The sequence below is a fragment of the Solanum tuberosum genome, unplaced genomic scaffold (genome assembly GCF_000226075.1).
Source record: "Solanum tuberosum cultivar DM 1-3 516 R44 unplaced genomic scaffold, SolTub_3.0 scf00016, whole genome shotgun sequence".
Lineage (NCBI taxonomy): Eukaryota > Viridiplantae > Streptophyta > Magnoliopsida > Solanales > Solanaceae > Solanum > Solanum tuberosum.
Window position 1 is genome coordinate 3148180 of NW_006238942.1, and position 23314 is coordinate 3171493.

Here is a 23314-nt window from a genome sequence, read left to right on the forward strand (position 1 = left end):
AAATTAGAGTTAATCGTCTATAAATTTCAACATCCACAAGTACTAAATAACAACACGTGGCTTTATTAAAGCCCATCCTCAACCAATTTATCCTTGAAATTACAAAAATCTTTGTATGCTTTGTTGGAGTTGTATCGTACAATTGTAGCTGTGTTCGTCCCTCCCAACTGTCACTTATTAATAAGAGTAATATATATTTGAATCTAGTATGAGGAGAAAATGAAAATAGCATAGTTAAAGAAGAAAAAAATGTATCTCAAATCGTAGACATGACAATTGAATTTGCTAAAAAATATAATAATTCAGGCCTGTTAGAATGCAAGCCTCCACTATCAGTCAATGGACCAGGTCCCTTGACACAACAAGAACAGTAATAATATGCGTAAGCAGTAAAGTAAACAACACAAACAGTTTACATGGAAACCCCCTTGCTCGAGGGCGGTGAAAATCATGACCTGTACTCACAGAATTTCAACCCAACTCCATTTAAATCTAAAAGGAGTGATGTTTTAGATTACAAACTCTTGCAACCTAGGAATTAATTGTAAATCCCTTCCCCCTCAATGTAGCAACTCTACTACAAAGATAGAGCTAAGCAATAACTCTATTGCGCACTAAACCACCTAACTCTAGATGATTTAGACTTCAACTCTTACTAAGCAACAACTTTGTTGCCCACTAAACCAATTAACTCTAATTGATTTAGACTTTTTCACTGGCCATAGCTAACTCTAGCAATGACCCCAAGAGATACAAACTAAGAACAATCACTGATCCACTTCCTTTATAACTCAGGAAGGGATCTACAACGTGAAACACCGAAATATAAACCTAAAAGAACTAGGAACAAAGATAACTCTATTAGGTCCCTTGTAGTTCTTCAGGAAGATATTTCTGGTGAGTGGCCTTTTGATAACGTCAAGGACAACATAGATCACGTGAAAGCTTTAGAGGAGCTTGATGGACACCAAAATAAAGACATATAATGTGTTAAAGGTCTATCAAAGTGAAGAGAATGAAGAAAGTGGCCATATGTGCAAATGGTCATCTTATGAATTCAAGAATTCGCAAAAGAAGACAACCAAACAAGGTCCTTACTTCATTAAGGTAAAATTGTCAAAGAAGTGTCTTCTTTATTCCCTTAGTATAAATATTAGTCTTTTTTTTCAATTTGTAAGACTTAGAGTATGTTGAATGTTGAAATTGAATGCTCTCAAATTGTAGTTGTTAATTTAGTGTTAGTTTAATTACCTTAAGGAATTAGTGAGTAATTAGTGGTTAACTCTTGGAATTGATAGTTAACTTCTTTTCGCTTAATCGATCATCGATTTACCTTCTTTGTGGATTCAATTTGGTTTTCTCATTTTCGTTTGAGTTTGGGTTATTGTTGTTTGATCGGATTCAATTGAGAGGTGAAGGTATAAAATTCTTTGTTGCTCATAAATTCGATTAGATTTCGATAATTTCACATATATTTTCTTATTTCTTTCAATTGCTTCTTCCATCCTTATCATTTGGTATCAGAGCCTAGGTTTATATTTGTTCCTACAAATCTAGTCTTGGTTTGCAAAAAAATAAAAAAAAAATCCAAAAATCGTCCAAAAGAAAATTGATTTTTTTTTGTTTTGATTTCTTATTTTTGACACTAGAACCTTGTTCCCTAGTGTTTTTTGAGTCTAAGTTTCAAATTTCGTATAATTTGGAATTGTAGAAATGAATTTACCGTTGAAGGATTTCAATGTTTTCAACAAACATTTCAAATTTTGAAAGTGGTATTTTGATTGAGGAGAAATTGGAGGTTAAAAATGATTGGAATTTGTTCTCTAAGTTGAAGGGAAAAAAATCTTAAGTTTTGAGCCACTTCCGAGTTGATTTGAATAATTAAAATCTAGTCTTATGTGTTCTTGGTGTCTTCAAATTATTCTTAAAGAAGAAGAAAGAAGAAAGTACATTTGATCCAATATTGTCAAGTCAAATTTTTTCAAAGTGTTTATTGATCCATTTGTGGAGATTTGAAAAAAAAAACAAAAAATCAAAATTCAAAAAAATAATAATTTAAAATTCCACGTGGACAGCCACTTCAGCAGTCAACAAAGTCAACGGCCCGCAGCAGCCACACACCAGCCACGTCAGCACCATCTCAGCTGACTGCCACACAGAGAAGTACCACTCTCTGCTGCGCGCGTGAGGTACAACTTCAGAGAGCAGGGATTTGGTTTCAGCCTTCAAATTTGCCAAGTCTGGGAGTTTTTTTGCCCTAAAATTTCTATATTTCCAAATTCACTTTTCTTCTAAACTCATTTTTCTTATATTTCTCAACTATTTAACAATTAATTAACAAATTTAATTACTTGTTAACTACTTTTTAATCATCAAATCATTTATTTGATCCTTTAAATTAAGTAACAACAAGGAATTCTTCTACTTTTGTTACTTAGTTTGTTTTGAGTTCGAATCTTTTTGTGCTTCTTTCTTCTACTTTTCTCATCTTAATTCGTTGATAAAATGATAAGGATGGAAGAAGCAATTGAAAGAAATAAGAAAACATATGTGGAATTATCGAAATCTAATCGAATTTATGAGCAACGAAGGACTTTATACCTTCACCTCTCAATTGAATCCGATCAAACAACAATAACCCAAACTCAAACGAAAACAAGAAAACCAAATTGAATCCACAAAGAGGATAACTCGATGATCGATTAAGCTAGAAGGAGTTAACTATCAATTCCAAGAGTTAACTACTAATTACTCACTAATTCCTTCAGGGAATTAAACTAACACTAAATTAACAACTACAATTTGAGAGCATTCAATTTCAACATTCAAGATACTCTAAGTCTTACAAAATGAAAAAAGACTAATATTTATACTAGGATTCCCACCAGATTTCAAAAGTAAGAAAAAACTGACAGGTGATGGTTCTAGACCTTATGCTCATAATGTTGTTGTAGGGGATGAGGTTGATGCTGAACCACAAATAAGAGAAGGATCACATATATACTTTCCAGGAGGATACTTCACTAGGGAGCAAATGTTGAAGATGATTGCTCCCAAACCAACAGGAACTTGTAAGGCAAATGTTGCAGCAGGTATGCCCAAATTGAATACAAATGTTGAGTGGATTGTTGATTCTGGTGCTTCACATAATATTACTTGTTGTGACACATATTTGAAAGATTCTAGTCCTATGATACAGTCAGAAAATAATAGAGTACAGGTGCCAACAGGAAGCAAAATACAGATAGAACATATTGGAGACTCAGTCATCTTAGGAGATCACACATTGAAGAATGTGTTACACGTGCCAGATTTTAAGTTTAATTTGCTATCAGTCTCAAAGATCACTAAGGACTTACACTGTGTAGTTGTCACGATCCAGGGGTACCCCTAGACGTAGCACGACGTACTTGACCCCGAAGGGGTCGCATACAAGCCCTTAGCATATCATAAACATAAAAGTCATAGATTGATGCGGAATTAAAAAATTTCTTTACAATCGAAGTCTTTCATAAAAGAGAATGGGAGTCTAGACATTTGTCTCATTTAGCCATCTAATACAATCGAATAACTAATAGGGACACAACCCTTACAATAGTTCTCAAATGACATACTAAAAGAAACTATTAAGTAAAGATACTCGTCCTCGAATCTTGAGGACTCACCAACTAGCAAGGAGAATGACATATTCCAAGCTTGAACCAATAGGAGATCACCTTCAAGTACCAAACCCTACACTTATAGAAAATGTAGAAATATGGGTTAGCACAAAAATGTACTAAGTATGGAAGACATGCATAAAACCTTTAAACACGAACGAACATTTTAGTTGAAATCATGCTATATGCCAATTTGAACATTATCTTTGAAATAGTTGGAGAATGTACTCATAACACAACTCACATATAGTTCATCATCGCATAAAGGATAACAACATAAGCATAAGCATAGTCTCCAATCATATACATAATGCAAACATTAACCATCATAAGACATAATATACACACATAGTCAAATACCAAAAATCATCTCATCACCATAGAACCATCACATAAGTAACTCTAAGTTATACTTGTGCCATGTACGAATTGCATCCCATAATACTACTCATACTAAGTATCCCTTTAAGTCACCATGCTCAAGCTCATCATACCTTGGTCTCATTCATAGTCAATACTCATAGACAAGGAAGCATTCATGTTTAATAACTTATAGTAAGGAAAGCCACTCATAGCAACAATCCATATAAAGTATGCATAAATTCATAAATCATCATAAGTGAGAGACTCACACCATGGCCACTCTCAAGGTCTACTTGTGCCATGTATGAATGAAGTCTCATACCCCCACTTACACTAAGTAGAACCTATTGAGGAACCATAGTACATAACTCATGTTCGTATTCATAATTCATGTTCTTGTTCATTAGTGGGAATATAGCCTTAGCCGACATAGACCATGTGAGCTACATGGAATCCGGTGTCGTGTAACCCCACACCAAAAGAAGGTGTCCTACTTGCCTAAGGTAGAACTAAATGTATTAGCTTTTAGGTGGATCCACTAGCTAAAGACCTATGTGGTCACATATTTATGGGATATGAAGATTGCTTCTAGCAACCTAACCTATTGTATTGGCGGAGGGGCTTCCATCTCATGAGAATAATTTAGAGAACCTGACCTCTTGTATTGATGGGAGGGCCTCTACCTCACTTTCCATATCCACTCGGTGCTAAGCATTATTTCCTAAAATTTACTTGTTTAGTCTTGAATTGTATTTACATGTTTGAAGGAGTATTTTACCCTTCATTCAACCTAACTCATAAAATAGCTCATAGATTCAAGTAGGTGAGAATGGAATTTCAACCTTAGAATCATTATTAATATGTGAGGAAAATTTTCACATTATGATCACGTGTTTGCATGAGAATGGACTTTCAATCAACACAATAGGATCATCATGGTCATGTACAGTTCATGCATAGTAATGTGTAAAGGTGCACATGAGAACTAGACTTTCAATTTACACCATAGATACATCATGTTCATGTTCATGTTCATGCAAGGAGTGTGTGTATGTGTAATTGTCCTTGCAATGACACAACCGCAACATTATCATCATAGACACTTCCCTCTCAAAGTGTTCATAAGCATGTACATGATATCACAATCATGCATATTTCACATATATTGCATTCAAGGATCTTAGACCATATAAATCAACACATCTAACATTCATTATATTAGACATAGATATAATCGTAATTCAAGTAGTTCATTCATTGCATGCACAAACTCATGTACTCATATTATAGGTCATGTGGGTAAAGTCCTTCCACAATAATACCATTTACAATTCATCATGCATAATAACTTTCATCTTAAAAGCCTCATCATTCATAGCTCACTCATATTAGCTATTACCCTCAAGGCCCTAGAAGTAATTTTCATATTACAAGCTTTACTCTCAGGCATCACCTCACATGGTCATCATGTAAACCTAATTCTCAAGGTACACTAACCACATGCTTCATTCTTGATCAATTAAGGTCATTTAGTATCATATAAAGTCAATCCCAATACTACTCAACCATGACCCATCATATAATCCCTAATCAAGTTCATTCATGTCTACAAGATTTACTTATAAGCAATTCATATCTAGGTCATCTAATCTAAGGCAAACAATCTTAGAAGATCACATCTACCCCCTCAATTTGCCTCATTCATGGCACAACATTAGGCTATATCAATTTTACCCTGGAATCTTAGGTTAATCAAGAATATATGTATATTCATACAAAAATCATGAAATTACATTATAATCAATCCACATTCACTCAATTGGAACAATTACCACATTAATAACTCTATCACATTCTACTAGTATCAACCAATACTCATACTTGAGATCCAATTTGGGAAAAGGAAAATCCATGGATTCTTGGGTAATTCATCATTAAAACAGTAGTAATTCATCAATCTAATCATAATATAAATCAATTAAGTCTTTGAAATCGTTTTTGAAAAGGAATCCATGGCTTAGAGTGAAAACCCACATTTGGGAATTTTAGAGCTTTGAAAACTAATTTTGGAAGGGCTCTATGGGTGAAGACTACCCATAGATGAAAAACCACCATACCTTCATGGAGTTTTCCTCTAAATTTGAGAAAAAAATTCCTTGGTTCTTCAAGCCCTAGCCTTCACTTCTTCTTCTTCTTCAATGGAGGCTTCCTAGAGAGAGAAATATTTGAGAGGCGAAGAACTTTCGATTTGATTTGGGTCTTGTGGGTTAATGAAGTAAAAAGGGTATGAATTAATATACTTTATATATGTGGAATAAAATAATTAAAATCGACCGCATTAATTAATTAATTAAAAAGGAAATTACTAAATTGACCCTCCCTTGGCAGCATACTCCCAAACACAACGAGAGGACCTCACAAGTCGTGGTCCTGTCCGTGGTCCTTGGGTGGCTATGGCTTGGGGGTCTTGGCGTCTAAATTTGAAGGCATGACCATGAGAACTCCCACTATCTATGGTCAAGACCACGAGTCGTGGTGAAGGTCGTGGTCTTGATGCAACATCTAGGCTTCAAAGCCTTGCCTCCCACACGTCAAAGGGTCTTCACGATCCCCTATATGATCCGTCAAGGGCACCACGGCCCACGGTGGTGCCCGTGGTCCCTTGACCAGTAGCTCCTCTAACTTGTAATGCTTCCCATGAGGCTAAGGCAACCCCACGAGCCTTCCCATGGCCCGTGGTCATGACCATGAGCCGTAAAGTGGCTCATGAAGGGAATCCTTGGCTTGGCACTTTTGGGAGTGCACTTCCTCGCCAACCATGGGTGGCACCACGACTCGTGGTGGCCACCACGGGTCGTGAAGACCCTCACGGTCATGGTAGGCAGTGGCTAGTCTAGTTTTAGGTAGCCTTGGCTCCGTAGCCATGACCTTCACCCAAAACCCTTGGCCCTTTCCCTTAACCCTTGACGTTAACCCCCATGTTTAGGCTCTAGTTAACCCTACTAATTTCTGAGGTGTTACAGTAGTATCATTCTATCCTGATCTATATGTAATGTAGGATCTTTACAATGGGAAGGTGATTAGGACTGGAAAAGAGTCAGAAGGACTTTACACTTTGAAGACTAAATTTGATCCAAGTGTTAACACAATAGTGAATGTCAAAGGCAAAAGAGATAAAAAATTGTGGCATCTCAGATTAGGAGATCCCTCACTAACTACAATGCAACATATTCCCCTATTGAATACTAATGTTGATTCAACAATACAACATGATTGTATGATTTTTCCATTAGCTAAACAGTGCAGATTGAAATTTCATATTAGTAGTTCTAAGTCTACTAGTCTTTTTCAACTTGTGCATTTGGATGTTTGGGGTCCTCACAAGCATCCCACTTATGATAGAAAGCATTATTTTCTGACCATAGTTGATGACTACAGTAGGTTTACCTGATTAACAGACTACCTACTGTGATTTTAGGAGGTAAAACTCCTTTTGAGCTATTATTTGGGAAGGCTCCTAAGCTAGACCATATTAGAGTGTTTGGGTGTTTGTGTTTTGCAAACACACTCCCAAAAAGTGACAAATTTGAGGCAAGATCAAGGAAATTTGTTCTGCTTGGGTTCTCCTCTACTCAGAAGGGGTACAAATTATATAATCTGGAGTCCAACTCACACTTTGTTAATAGGGATGTTTCTTTTAAGGAACATGTCTTTCCTTTCAAAATAATGGGCTCCCAGGAAGATATTCTGCCATTACTCTCTCCTTTTGTGCTTGATGCAGACATACCAGCCGAAAGTGACATAATTCCTTTTACTGGTTTGGATCAAACTCTATCAGAAGATGATGAGCAGGAGCATAACAGTATTGCTGAGAGGAATATGGATAACTCCATTGTGGATAATATGCAGGACAACACAGAGAACACTCAGGCTGTTGCACCTATTGTATATCCTCATGTTACATCTCCTCCAGCTGATCTAACACATTCTCAGCCTGCAGTTACTGGGCTTAGGAAGAAAGGAAGGACAACCAGACCTCCAGTTTGGATCAAATACTATGTTGTGCCAAGAAGACTAGTTTGTATTCTCTCGTTGATCACTTATGCTATGATCACTTACCTAAGAGATATCAGGGTTATATTACTGCTTTTTCAGTAGATATAGAACCTCATTCTTACAAGGAAGCATCACAAGACCACAGGTGGATTTCAGCCATGCAGCAAGAAATCAAGGCACTGGAAGATAACCGCACTTGGTCAATTGTATATTTGCCACCAGGAGAAAAGGCAATTGGCTTTAAATGGGTGTACAAATTTAAGTATAAAGCTAATGGTAAGGTGGATAGATATAAGGCAAGGCTTGTTGCTAAGGTCTTTACTCAGAGAGAAGGCCTTGATTACCATGAAATATTTTCACTTGTGGCTAAAATGGTCACTGTTAGAATTGTTATCAGTATAGTATCCTCACATGGTTGGGATCTTTATCAAATGGATGTGAATAATGCTTTTCCTTCAGGGTGGTCTTCATAAAGATATCTTTATGGAATTGCCTTTGGGATTTCAAAGGCAGGGGGAGTTTAAGGTGTGTAAATTAGAAAAGTCTCTCTATGGGTTGAAACAGGCTTCTAGGCAGTGGAATATTAAACTTATGAATGCCGTGTTAAAGGCTGACTACACCCAGAGTATTCATGATCATTCTATGTTTATCAAAAAATCAGGGAATACAATGGTGGTGATTTTGGTGTATGTAGATGATTTGTTAATAACTGGGAATGATTTACATATGATACAAAGTGCCAAGGACACACTTAATCAGAACTTCAACATGAAGGATCTGGGAGAATTGAGATTTTTCTTAGGCATAGAAGTCATGAAATCTAAAGAAGGAATACTACTCAATCAAAGAAAGTATGCTTTGCAACTATTATATAAAGTTGGACTTAGTGGATCAAAGCTTGTTAACACTCCACTTGAATTCAGTCACAAGCTAACTAGAATGGAGTATGATCAACATGTTGGAAACACTAATGATAATGCTTTATAAGATGTCACAGCCTACCAAAGATTGATTGGCAAATTAATCTACCTCACAATCACTTGACCAAATATATGCTTTGGGGTTCAAATGTTAAGTCAGTTCATGCAACACACCAAAAGGTCTCACTGGGAAGCTGCACTCCGGATTGTGAGGTATATCAAGAGTTATCCTGGTCTTGGTATATTCCTTAAAAGAGATTCTATTACAGAATTGCAGGGTTTTTGTGACTCTGACTGGGCCTCCTGTCCTAATACAAGGAGATCAGTCACTGGTTATGTGGTTAAGTTGGGAGATTCTTTGATCTCTTGGAAATCAAAGAAGCAGCAAACGAGTAGGAGTTCAGCTGAAGCTGAATATAGAAGTATGGTTGCTGTTGTAGCAGAATTAGTTTGGTTGGCTGGGTTGTTGAAAGAATTACATGTCTCTATTGATGTTCCAATCAAAGTGTTTTCAGATAGTAAAAAAGCTATCCAGATAGCTAGTAATCCTATGTTTCACAAAAGGACCAAACATATCGAAATAGACTGTCACTTCATCAGAGAAAGGGTCAAGTCAGGTTTCATTGAACCACATTACCTTTGCTCTTCTTTGCAGTTAGCAGATCTTCTTACCAAGGGGCTTGGAATAGGACAACATCATCTATTGCTTTCCAAATTGGGTGTGCTTGATGTCTTTCACCCTCTAGTTTGAGGGGGAGTTTTAGTTTTGAAAGTGAAGTTTTCTTTTAGTCGTTTCTGAATTTTGTTATAGAATTAGTTAGGGCCCATGTGTCAGGTGTCAGCCATGTGATTTATAACACAACTGGCATAGTTTGTTAAGTCGGTTAGCTCACTATAAAAGAGCATGAAACGCTCATTGTTGAATAGAGCAATATGATGTAAATTCAAAATTCTCTCAGTGAAGTTCTTCCTCTATCTAAATCTTCTTTGTTAGATTGTAGTATAGGTTTCTGAAATTCAATAATTATCCATGCTTAATTCTTGAAGATGGACTAAATCAACAAGGTCAACATATTTCCACTGATCACAACAGATGCCATCAACAACTTGAAGACTGGTGAGTTTGCATAGACGTACCTAAGGTTCTGGATACCGAGCAACTAAATGTCTTAGATTTATCAGCTCAGCTGTTTCACTGGGTAATTGGTAAAATCCCAATCATGGCCAAATCGAATGATTATAAGCCGTTCTTCTTCAACAAGAATAGCTTGATTCATTGCCCATCCAGAATGAAGATAGTGGCAAAAAATACGACATTTTTATCTATTACTGATTTGGTTTTTTTATGCTGAAAAAAAATAGTGAAAAAGCTGACAAAGTGTGAGAAACAGAGTGCTGAGAAGAACGGCTTAGGGGTACTCCTACAAGGGTCTCGAATGTGCTAGTACCCCCTCTTAGGGCTCGTTTCGTCGAAACACGTTATCTCAAAATTAATAATATGGATTGTAACTTAATGTGAGATATAAATAATATCACAATCTTGAAATAACTAAACATCCTACCAAACGAGTCCTTGAGGATGGCCTGCTAAGAGGAATAAAGGAAAACTAATTTCGATTTATTTAATTTTGTATTTGATTAGATATTTAGATGTATGTGTTAGGTAGTCTAAAGATTATTTATTCCAATATATGTACTATATGCAGAAGGTAGACCCACATGGTGCACGTGGACCCGTTAATTTCAAAAAAAATTATATGTATATGCATATATCTATTTTGAGAAACTAACAGAAAGTAGAATATAATTAACGTTAAACCCATATGGAGCATAAAAGTGTCCTTGGGTCGCTGGTACGAGCTAGAGAAATTATTGGCGAGACTGGAGTTTGAATCTAGGTAGTGCCATATATCACTGTTTTCATTTTAACTTCAGCTTAGAGCTTATATTTGAGTCATTAGTGGAAAAAAAAAGTCATTAGTGACCAATTGAATACTACCATATCCGTTAATTATTATTAGTGAAAGTTTTGTTAACGGCCTAATCTAGCTAGTGCCTATTTCATTGTTTTTAGTTTAAGTTTAGCTTAGAGCTTATATTTGAGTCATTAGTGACCAATCGAATACTATAGTATCCGTTAATTATTATTGAAAATTTTGCTAACGACCTAATCCAACTTGTGCCTATTTCATTGTTTTTATTTTAAGTTTAGCTTAGAGCTTATATTTGAGTCATTAGTCATCAATCGAATACTACATTATCTATTAATTGATATTGAAAATTTCTTTAATGGCCTAAATTAAGAAAATATATTTTATAGCAAAATACTTGAAAAAATAAAATTATATTCGTTATTTTAGTTTGTTCACACTCTTTATGCACTCTCTATGCCAAGTGGACAAAAAAAATGATGTAATAATATCAGTTCAGAATTATTTAGAGGGTTAATAAGATGCTTGCATAGTTAAGGTGTCATTTTGAAAATTTGGGACAACTTCAGGTGTCACTTTATGTCTTTTTTCTTTATACTATAATGATGAGATAATTTATTTTATATATATGATAGGGTGATGCGAAATAACTAATTCCATAAGATTATTCCTATATTTATAGAATAAGGTTGTCTATCACATCCTCATATCAGCAAAATTCAAGGAGCAATGTAGAAGGTGTATGATTGTACATGGAGTATTCTTTTATTTCTTTATGTCCTTTATTGGCGATGTTATATCCTTTTTCCTTAGTTATATGTGTTGGACTTGGTAGCTAAGATAAAGTATTGTGGTCTGTGTAAGTTGAAGGCAAAGTGTAATTTCTTTATAATATAATTGAGGAGATGGATCTTCAAATATAAACTGAACACTTTTCAACTTAATTAACATTACAAAATCAAATTAAGGACATCAAACTCAACAACACCATTATTACAATGCTAAAACAGTGGCTACAAAAGAAGAACAATGAATGGAATGAGACAAAAAAAGATTATTGAACAAGGACTGAATCTCAACAAATCGTAACAACAAAAGATACATAGACTCTAGTTTATTAGGTGAAGGAATATTGTTCGTACCTCATGGAACAATCAACAAATTCGACTTGACCTCCAATACTACCATCACAAGTAGTCATCAAATATCCTCTAGCAAGCCATACACAAGTATCACAATCTGAATATTCTACATTTGAACTACAAGTAGCATGACCATAAGCTAAAACATCATTAGGATAAGGAGATGTTATGTAATAATCATAACCTTGTTTTGGTGTCTCATTACTTAATTCTATAAGAACATAAGACAAACTATCTGCAAATGGGCCATTTTTGTCATACATTTCACCATTGCATGTATGTTCCAATAATTTGGACTCTGGAAATTCACTTTTCACAAAACAATTAAAGTACCCCATGATTAAAACTATAATTAGGAGTCTGGTTAACACTCTAATCCTCAAAATTGAACTCATAACTAGCTATATATATCTTCTATTTCTTTCTCTTTTTGTTACAAATTGAGTTTAATTATTAGACTTTTGTTTAAATAGATTTATCCATCCATTGATTTCTCCACCAATGAAAATTAAGTATTCCATAATTTTGGTCTAACATGCTTATCGTAATGTTATATTATATAAAACTAGGTAAATTGCCCGCGCTTCGCGTGGTGGTGAACTACGTCAATAATCTACTTCTGAATATTTGATAATATAAGTGTTTTCGAGTGGGTACAGCCCTACGATAAATTGTCAAGAATATTTTATCCAAAGATGAAATGAAATATTTTTTAAATCTTAATACCAAAAAGATTTGATTCTAAGTGTTTATTAGGCTTTATCATATTCAGTCGGAAGAGTTTAGGTAATACTTTCAAAGTGACTCTCGACGGGAGAATCCAGGCTATTTAGGAAGAATCGCAACAATTCCCCAATCCTAACGAAGTAGTGCATTTTGTTATTAATTCTTCATTTTACTGTAGTTATTCATCACCAAAGTCTTTAGGAAAGATATGTAATTGTTTCATTGTCTATATTTGTATTTTCAAAAAGTGATACAAACATTTTATTCATCAATTGCAAGAGTTTTTCTCCTATTCAAGCCCTCTACATACAAAATCTAAATATTATACATCTTATATAATTAGTTGTGTACTTGATAAGTTAATTAAAATTTAAAAACACATTTCTTGGAGTTCAATAAAATAACGTATGTCGCTGAAAAAATTTGAATTAAATGATGTCTTGGCAAGTCCCTTGTTCAAAATCATTCGCAGTCGATGACACTACTTTGATAGCCAAAAGGCATATTTTGTTGTTTATGTTTTCGAATCAATATGGTTAAAACTTTATTTATTTTTTTTGCGACTTTTTAAATCTAATGTTTATAAGGAGATAATTATTTCTTTAATATTTGATTAATATGGATTCATCCTACTTTGATGGGTAATTCACTGACTCCAATCCAACATTTGAACCCCAAACTTTTGATTAAGTTTGAGTACAATACTTATCATCCCACTACATTCCTTTATTTTTTGAATGTTACTAATTGATTGAATGCCTCGATAAGATAGAAAGTTGAATAACTAAAACTCCAAGGTAGTGTTGAACCACCATAACTTCTGAACACTCAAAAGTCCCTTCTTGGACATCCCATGGATCTTTTAGCCACTGAAAACTATATAAAGATCAAAGTCATTTATTTTACAAGTTTAAAAATTCTAATCTACAAGACACCAATAGTCTAATGATTGCATCAAACTCTTGATTAACATATCTTTACTTCAACATAATGATCAAAAGCATAAACATAGACAACAAAGTTTAAAGAGAAAATGCATAAGTACCCCCCAACCTATGCCCGAAATCCCAGAGACACACATATACTATACTAAGGTCCTACTACCCCCCCCCCCTCCCCCCCGAACTTATTTTCTAAATAATTTAAAATAAGTTAATTTTGAACGTATATCAAAATAAGTGAAGAAAATCAAATAAAACATTAAAATTAAAGGACACTTTTAAATATTTTTTTAAAAATAAAATACACATAATTTATTAAAAATAATTAAAAGTGAAAAGATAATAAATTAATTAAATAAAGTTTCAAAGGAAAAGAAATTAAATAAATATTTTACAAAGAAAGAAATAAAAATAATTAAATATATATAAGTTTTATTATCAATAAATGTGTACTAACTAATTATAAAGTTACCAATCAAAAAATGACATGTGTCCAATTTGTGCACTCATCACTTGCCTTTAAGAGAGTGTGCATACTCTCTATGACATGTCAGCGTTTGTGATGTATTTATTCCATTTTAAATTAGTTTAGGGGGTAATAAATAGGACTCTAGCTAAGTTTAGGTGTGTCATTGGGATTTCAATCATAGTCTAGGGGGTACTTATGCATTATCCCTATTTAATTATGCAGAAGAAGAAGAAGTTCAGAATTTTCGTTGTTTTAAAATGGGGATAAGACATAAGTACCCCCCTAGACTATGACCAAAATCTCAGAGACACACCTAAACTTAACTAAGGTCTTATTACCCCCCTGAACTCATTTTTTCGTATTTTTGTGCATCATTTGTGCTGACGTGACATCCAAATATCTCTCACACGCCTCAATAGCGCGCGTGGAGTTACTGAGTGTGCCACGTAAGCCAAAAGGTGTACAAAATTACAAAAGAAATGGGTTCAGGGCAGTAATAGGACCTTAGTTTAGTTAATGTGTGTCTATGGAATTTCGGTTATAGTTTAGGGGGGTACTTGTACCTTTTCCCAATGAGAGGAAATCCCTCTAGTTATAGATAACAAAGGGTAGTGTGAATAAATGATTATTATGCCTTATCGGAAAAGTCACAACCTTTCATAAAAGTCACAACTTTTCATAAAAATTGCAACTTTTCATAAAAATTGCAACTTTTCATAAAAGTCGCATGAGTGTTAGCTCATGCTCAAAACTCCTCTAACATGAGTCCTAGTCATTGTGCTGCGGTCCATTTCCTGACTTTGCTTGCGAATTGCACTTTTGATTGGTTCAAGCCATCCACAACCTTAATGAGTGGACTATGGTGATCTTCAACTTGACTTTATCTTCAACAATAAGTTATAATTATTTAGATAAATAAAAGAAAATGAAAAGAAAGATATAAAGCAACGAAGTCGTCATAGTTTGTTTTAAATCCTCCGCAAGGAAGGAACAAGTCACTTCCCCCTCTCCTTCACCACCAGCTAGAGCACAGTCTTCGCCGGTCTCAAGGTTATCAACAAGACAAGCCCAATAATGCGGCAACTTTGCATAAAAATTGCAACTCTTCATAAAAGTCACAACTGTTCGTAAAAGTCACAATCTTTAATAAAAGTCACAACTTTTCTTGAAAGGGAAGACTAATTTTGAAAATAAATAAATTAAAACATAATCCTGGTTTGTGGTGGCGCCACGTAGGCGTGCCTAGGGTTCTCTTTTATATATATATAAAATTTGCCGGCAAAAGATCACTACTATTTCTTTGCTTTGATATAAATCCTAATGCTTGGTATAATTATTGCAAAGGGAGGAATATTCATACAAAGATAGATCCATAAGAAGTAGGCTAAACAGTTTCTAATGAAAGAAATCATTATTAGAAAAAGAACGTGTTTTAAAAAAAGAGAAATAATATATTTAATTGAAAAAAGACAGTTTGACTTATTAAGCAATAATAAGAGCATTTTTAGATCAAATTATTGAAGACAATGATATTTTTGGATCAAACTATCAATTGAGGATATTTTTGTTTATTTTACATAATTTAAGAACATTTTTAACATTGTTCCGTCATCACAAAATCCAAAAAAAAGTTGTCTTCCAACGCATGCTAAGACAACGCATGCTTCCACACACTAAGAAAAGCCAAAAACAGAAAGAAATTAAACATTGAAAAACCAAAACATAAGAAAGAACAGCCAACTTGATTGATGGTTGGAGAAGCCAAGTTGATGAAGGTGAATGTCTTCAAGTGACAGCTTCTCTGTTGATTTAACACAGTATTTATATGGTGTAAAAGAAAAAAAATAAAGAAATGTTATGTAGGATTGGGATTTGAATGTATATTTACCTTTCCTATCATCAAATACACTTCACGTCTTTCATTCTCACTGGAATCTCCTTCAGCTTTTGACAACGACAGATACGAAGACCCTTAATGAGAGGCATGGCACTTGTGCCTAAATGCCATGTTTCTAGGTTCTCAAGATCATAAACACTAAAAAACTCTAGTTGACTGAAGCTGTTATCACTGCACATTATTTCTTTTCCTTTATAAGCTTCATCTAATTCAAGATTCCTTAGGTTAGGTAACATTCCCAAAATAGGCATCGGATCTTCTGTCAGTTCTGAGTTCTCAAGAACCATCATTGTGATGGAATTTGGAAACAGAGGCAGTTTCTCTATTCTCCCATCTAACCACAATTTCTGGAGCTTTTCACAACAATTAACAAATTCAAGGGATGGAAATGATTCATCATAATTTATACACACCAATGTGAGAGTGTTAAGGTTTTTCAAGCTGCTAATTTTGTTTAAGGAGTAAGATTTCTTGATATAATCCATTCCTAATTCTCTAAGATTGACTAAATCAACAGGGTCAACGTCTTTCCATTGATCACAGCCAACACCTTTAAGAACTTGAAGACTAGTGAGTTTGCTTATATGTACCAGAGGTTCTGAATACTGAGCAACTAAATGTCTTAAATTTATTAGGTCAGCTGTCTTGCGGGGTAGTTGGAAAGTGTAATCCGCCTCATTGACAACAAGTGTCTGTAGATTCTTGAGGTTGCCAATGGAAGACGGAAGGTCATCGATACCTCTCAAGCTTAAGAACTTGAGGTGGTACAAACTCCCAATGGCATCAGGTATAATACCACCATATTTAATATGCAAGTACAACACATATATATGTCGAAACACATCTATATGTTGGAACACATTACGAAAATGTGGATCAAAGAACATAATTGACCTCAACTTCAAATTAGAAAGATCAAGTGAGTGATATCTTTCTCCTTGACTATGAATGGCAAGTCTGATACATGAAGCGGATTTGGAGTGCTTTCTTGGATGATAAATGTCAAAGAAGTTTACCTCCAATGCCTTTTTTTATGGCAAGATCACGGAGTAAATCATGAACCCTACAGTCAGTAACTTTTTCCCAAAATGTATCCACCACTTGAACCAAGCTTCGTCTTATCAGCTCATTCAAGAAGCCTTCAGCGACATCCTCCATTCTTTCATCTCCATTTGGTACGAAACCCTCGGCCATCCACAACCTTATTATGTTTTCAGCCTTGAGCACTTGATCTTCTGGAAAAATACCAAAGTACAGAAAACACTGCTTGAGCACAGTTGACAAATCGTTGTAGCTTAATGATAGAATGCAGGAGATTTCAATAGATTTATCTTTCATAATGTTCTTCCAAAGGTGATCTTTCACCTCTTGCCATTTGTCCACCCCCCCTCTATGCGAAAGTAGTCCACTCAATACAACAATTGCAAGAGGTAAGCCTCTACACTTTTCCACCATATCCTTAGCTAGACTTTCCATTTCTGGAACCATTGCTCCAACATCAAGCAGTTTCCTACAAAAGAGATCCCAACTTTCTTCTTGGCTTAGGAAACGAAGTTCATGGCCAAAACCTCTGTCGTCTGCTCTTTCAGCGACATCCTCTTTGCGCGTGGTAATAATAACTCTGCTGCCATTCTTGCCATCCGGGAATGCTCTTTTCAAACTTTCCCATGCTTCTCTCTGCCATACATCATCAACCACCACAAGGTATTTGCGTTCTTTCAATAGATCATGAAGGTGAAATTCTAGATCTCCTTCTGTCATAGTTTCTAACAATTGTAGAGTTTCCTTGGTGCGGCCTTGGATGGATTTTATGGTAGTTTTAAGAAGATCCATTGTGTTGTACTCTTGTGAAACACATATCCAAGCGCGTGTAGGGAAGCTAGAGACCATATTAGGACTTCTGTAGAGGTTTCTTGCAAGAGTGGTCTTGCCTAATCCGCCCATGCCATAAATGGAGACAACACTTCGACGAGGCTCTGCTTTGAGAAGTTGAGCTAGCAATGCTTGTACGACATCCTGAAGTCCAACAAAAATGTAATCCTGGTCATCTACATATGAGGTAGTTCTCCTCAATGTTCTAACCATGGCAGACTGATTACTTGGTCCTTCTCCTGCATTACTATTGATATTTGTAATACCATATGTCTCTCGTTTGCGAGAGATATCCATGATTTGTTGCTTGAGTGATTGAATTTCCTTGGAAACATTATAGAATTTCTTCTCCTTCCTACAGATGCAAGCACAAGCCTTGACACGACTAGCACCTTTACCAGCCTCGAAGCTATAAGTCTCGAGTATAGCAACAGCATCATTAGCAATAGAGTTGATCTCAAACACCCATTGTTGAACTCTATTATCTCCATATTGTTTTTGTTCTGCATCTTTGAGGAATGATTGTATGAAGAGTAGCTCATTTCTCAGCCACTCAATTTCCTTTCTCAGATTTTTACGCAGGGAAATTTGTTGTATTAGGAAATCACCCAATTTTTGAACTGCAAATGATAGAAAGGCATCAGCCATCTTCAAGAATACTACTTTTGATTGAAAATAAGAGGGAGCTGAATATTGGAATACAAGTTGGAAAATGGGAGATGGAGATCATATACAGTCAGAAGCAATAGACATAAAAGTAAGAACAAATAATGTGTTCAAGGGGTCCACTTATCACTTATATGATTAAAGTTTAGAAAAAAAGAAAATTACGATTAGACAAAGGCAAGAGCAAATGAAAGTTCCCATTATCAAAAAGGAAAAAGATGTATTAAAGCTTTTTGAGATTTCCCACTAAAGCGAAAGGTACATTTTTTTTTTGGAATATCTCACTGCTCCTTGATTGTCGATATCTAATGCGGTGATTAAATATGATGATTCACGGTAATGGTGGTTAGTGGTATTAAATATCTAGTAATTCTGTTTTATCCCGCAACCTACTTTTCGTGTAGTTCCTCTTTCAAATTACTGATGTGTGACAGTATGTAAATAACGGGAAACAATACAATCTAGTTATCTAATATAGTTAAACAAAGAGAATTGGAAAAATATGAGTAATTTAGAACACAGTAACTTAAAAAGGCTAAAATCCCCGAGTGCTTGATTACAAGAGATGAATGAAAACAAGAAGGAATTTCAACAGGTTCCTGTTTTCCACTATAATGGCATGTGTTCTCTCCCTCTTGTTTTTATTTGGTCTCCTTCGTATGGGATTCTTTTTCCTTTTTGTCTAATCCGTTTGCAATCCGCTCATATTCAATTCAACCTGCCTTTTTTAAGTCGTCGTACAAGACCTTGTATGCTAGAAATGTTCACAATCAGCTGCCTCTTTTAGTCGGATACTTATGAAAGTTGCATCGTCTCCTCTGATGGATTCTTTTCCCTTGCTTCTTGACCTTCAAGCTTCGATGAGTTAGCGATGGCCTCTGATATAGCCTTTGGTAGCCAAAATCCAGGTCTTTCGATAGAGGCGCACGATCAAGTACCCACAATGTGATCTGAATGTCATCATATGTCCACAACGCTAAATCCATGCTCTTGACATCCCAGCTCGTTCCACGTGCTTTTACCTCCTGTTTTTGCCATTGTCCCAACTCAGAAACTCGCTCCATGGAACTGGGAGGCTGAAGATCAAAAAAAAAAACAGAACAATTAGCATAGTTCTGTGCTCTTTACAAATGTTCTCCTTTTACGCTTGAGCAGATTGAAACCATCTTAGAGGCATCGATACATCAGTTTCATCTGTGGCCAATAATAATCAATGGTACACATATTGTATGGTGTCCAAATTTGAAAGGTGAAAGATAGGAGCAGAAAGAGCACTGGAGAGCGTTGAACAAACACAACTCGTTAGATATAGTTAACGATGCAAGCTGCTAAGCTTCCTGGAGCAAATTTCCCTTTGGATATTAACTAGGAAAAACATACACAGAAAGAAGAAAAACCTGCAATCATGTTGTGATGCATTTGAGCCACAGAGCCCAAGGAAAAGATTCCATTACATGATCAATATTCAATATGTATGTATAGTCTGCTATGTATGTATAGCAGTATTTCATGCTATACATACAATATGTATGTATAGCAGCAGTATTTCATGCTATACATACAATATGTATGTATAGTAGTATTTCATGCTTTCCCGCCGTTTTCTTGATGTTGCTTTAGGAAGTAATGTAGTGCCCACTTGGTCAGAAGGGATCAGGCATATGAATAGACAGGTTACGAAAGCTCCATGGCGAACTCCAAATGGAGAAAATGGTTAGTATAGTCCCAGCCTTAATAAGTGTCATCAAAAGCGAAAAGTGCAAAAAAAAACGTTCATTGGGGCTATAAACGCAAAGCGCAAATAAAGCGTGGGCTCTTGATAGAAAAAGGCGAAAATGGAGAACCCATAATTCAACCATAACTGAAGATACTGTCCCAAGAAGAGAATTGAAGACTCTCTACTCAAATTTAGCTCGGAACAACAGATCAATTTAGATTACTTGCTTCATTTCAGCTATGTTAACTCAAATTTAGCTCGGAAATGGATGAATATATTATAAAAGATGTCCATCAATAACATCTTAGGAACATAGTCTTCTTTTCATTCTTGACGGTAGAGGATTTGTTGACACATACGGCACTATGACATCTGCTATCAGGCTAACATGGAACATGTTAGTTTGTTGTTAACTTGTTAACACAAATATTATTTATATAAAAAAGAGAAAATGAAGAAATGTTATGTAGGATTATTGAGATTTGCTTGTATATTTACCTTTCCTATTATCAAGTACGCTTCACGTCTTTCATTCTCTCTAGAATCTCCTTCAGCTTTGGACAACGATCGATAACAAGATCTTTAATGAGAGGCATAGCATTTGTGCCTCAATGCCATGTTTCTAGGTCCACAAGAATATAAAGACGAAGGAACTCGAGTTGACTGAAGCTGTTATCACTGCACATTATTTCTTTTCCTTCGTAAGCCCAAATCAATTGGAGATCCCTTAGGTTCGGCAACATTTCCAAAATAGGCATCGGATCCTCTGTCAGTACTGAGTCCCAAAGAAGCATCATTGTGATGGAATTTGGAAACAGATGAGGCAGTTTCTCTATTCTCCCTCTTAACCACAATTTCTAGAGCTTTTCACAACAATTAACAAATTCCAGGGATGGGAATGATTCATAACCTTCACAAAACAATCTGATAGTGCTAAGGTTTTTCAAGCTGCTAATGTTGTTTAAGGAGTAAGAGTTCCTAATACGATCCATGCTTAATTCTCGAAGATTGACTAAATCAACAGGTTCAACATCTTTTCACTGATCACAACGAAAGACTTTAAGAACTTGAAGACTCAGTGAAATATCTTATTGGTTAAACTCGTGAAGCTCAATTTTCAGCCACTCAACTTCCTTTCTCAAATTTTTACGCAGGGAAACTTGCTGAACCAGGAAATTGTCCAATTTTTGAAGGGCAAATGACAGAGAGGCATCAGCCATCTTCAGGAGTATTGATTTTTATCTAGAAAAGAGTTTAGAAAATATGCACTTAGAAGCAGTAGACATAAATAGTTTAGAAAAAGGAAAAATCTTTTGGCCACAATAATTTGGCCATAATGACCCAAATACATATTCACACAATAAATTGGTTTTCTTTCGGACAATTATATCCTTCTTTGTCAAATTTATATTTTTATATTAATTATGTTTCAATAAATGAATTTACTTCTTTGTCAGATAGATCATATATCCCTATATGAATTTTGTTTTAATAAAAAATAAAAATAAATAAATTATTTAATGTGGGTTCACACTTGTATATTTAAATGTTTTTTAAAAAATATAACACTATTATATATAATCTACAAAGGGGAGCATGGGTTCACGTGAACTCACATAATCCTCTCTAGATGCGCCTCTAATTTGTATGGTATAGTAATGAAAAAAAATATTAATGTATAAAAACGAAATTACAAAAATATTTTTTTAACTAAAGCGTACAATTTTTTTAAATAACTAAACAATATTTATTTTTAAAAATAAATCGAATGAACTATACATACTCAAAAAATATACACAAAAATATTTTTCATTTCCCTTGGCAGCCAAAGAGTATGTATTTTAGTAATTCAAGAAATTTGGGAAATAGAAAAAAGTTAATTTTGTTTTGAAGGAGAAAATATTGAGGGAATAAATATAAAAATAAAAATATTATAAACTTTTTATGTTTCTGATCAAATTTTTCTGACCATTTAGCATTACTCTTAAAAAAAAAAAAGGAAAAAAGGCATAAGCATGTGATTTCTGAAAAAAAGAAGTACTACTAGACAAGGCAAGAGGAAATGAAAAAGATGCTAAGCCAAAGGTACATTCTTTAAATATGTGATTATTAAAGCTTCTTCAACAACCATTACACAACTTGTGGGAAAATTATATATATGGAGAAAAGTCTAAAGTAATAATTATATGTGTCGTACACAATGGTCCACCTAATCAATGATATAGATGATGGAGTTGAAGCAAATTGTAAAGAATTTGGTGTAATATATTGCTGGTCATATAATTATTGGTAAGTAGATATATAGTTGAGTATAATTGATAGGGGTTGTCTATTTGTTAGAGAGAGACTATAAATTGCTGGTAATTATTACATGATGTAATGTAATTATAATTTTTTTTGTGTTTTAATTTTTTTGTTTCTTTTAAATTCTTTTTTATTTATATTTTATATCAGAACTTATGTTATGTTTTCAGTTTCATTTGTTTTATACTTGATAAATTATCTTTTTGTAAAATATTTTAATAATTTTTTATATTTTGTTAATAATATTAATCTTTTTGTCCAATGTCCATGAATTTCATGATGTTAATAAAGATCTTGTACTTTTAGTTTTTATGTTTAATTCAATTCAAATATACTAATTTGAATAAATCAATTATTTTTTCATGATATATTTGTTAAGAACCAAGCCGACTAGTATCCCTTTCCACTGTGCATTTTTCGAACAAAGAAGACGACTATAGGATCGAATTCGCTCTTCAAGAAACTGCTCGTCCCATACCTTCTGCCTTATCAGTCCTAAAGATTTACCATCCTTATGGAAAATGGATATAGATGATAAGAATTTAGGTGCATCTGAGCACATAAACCCTTTTATCAGGTGACGCGGAGAAAGCAGCTAAGAGCAAGAAGAAGTTGGTTTGTAATCAACACTACGGGGGTGCTTGAGATAAC

General features: G+C 34.6%; 1 pseudogene; it reads right to left on the minus strand.

The window, feature by feature from the left end:
- Positions 1-15841: 15841 nt before the first annotated feature.
- Positions 15842-21716, minus strand: LOC102587103 (disease resistance protein RPP13-like; annotated as a pseudogene).
- Positions 21717-23314: the final 1598 nt, after the last annotated feature.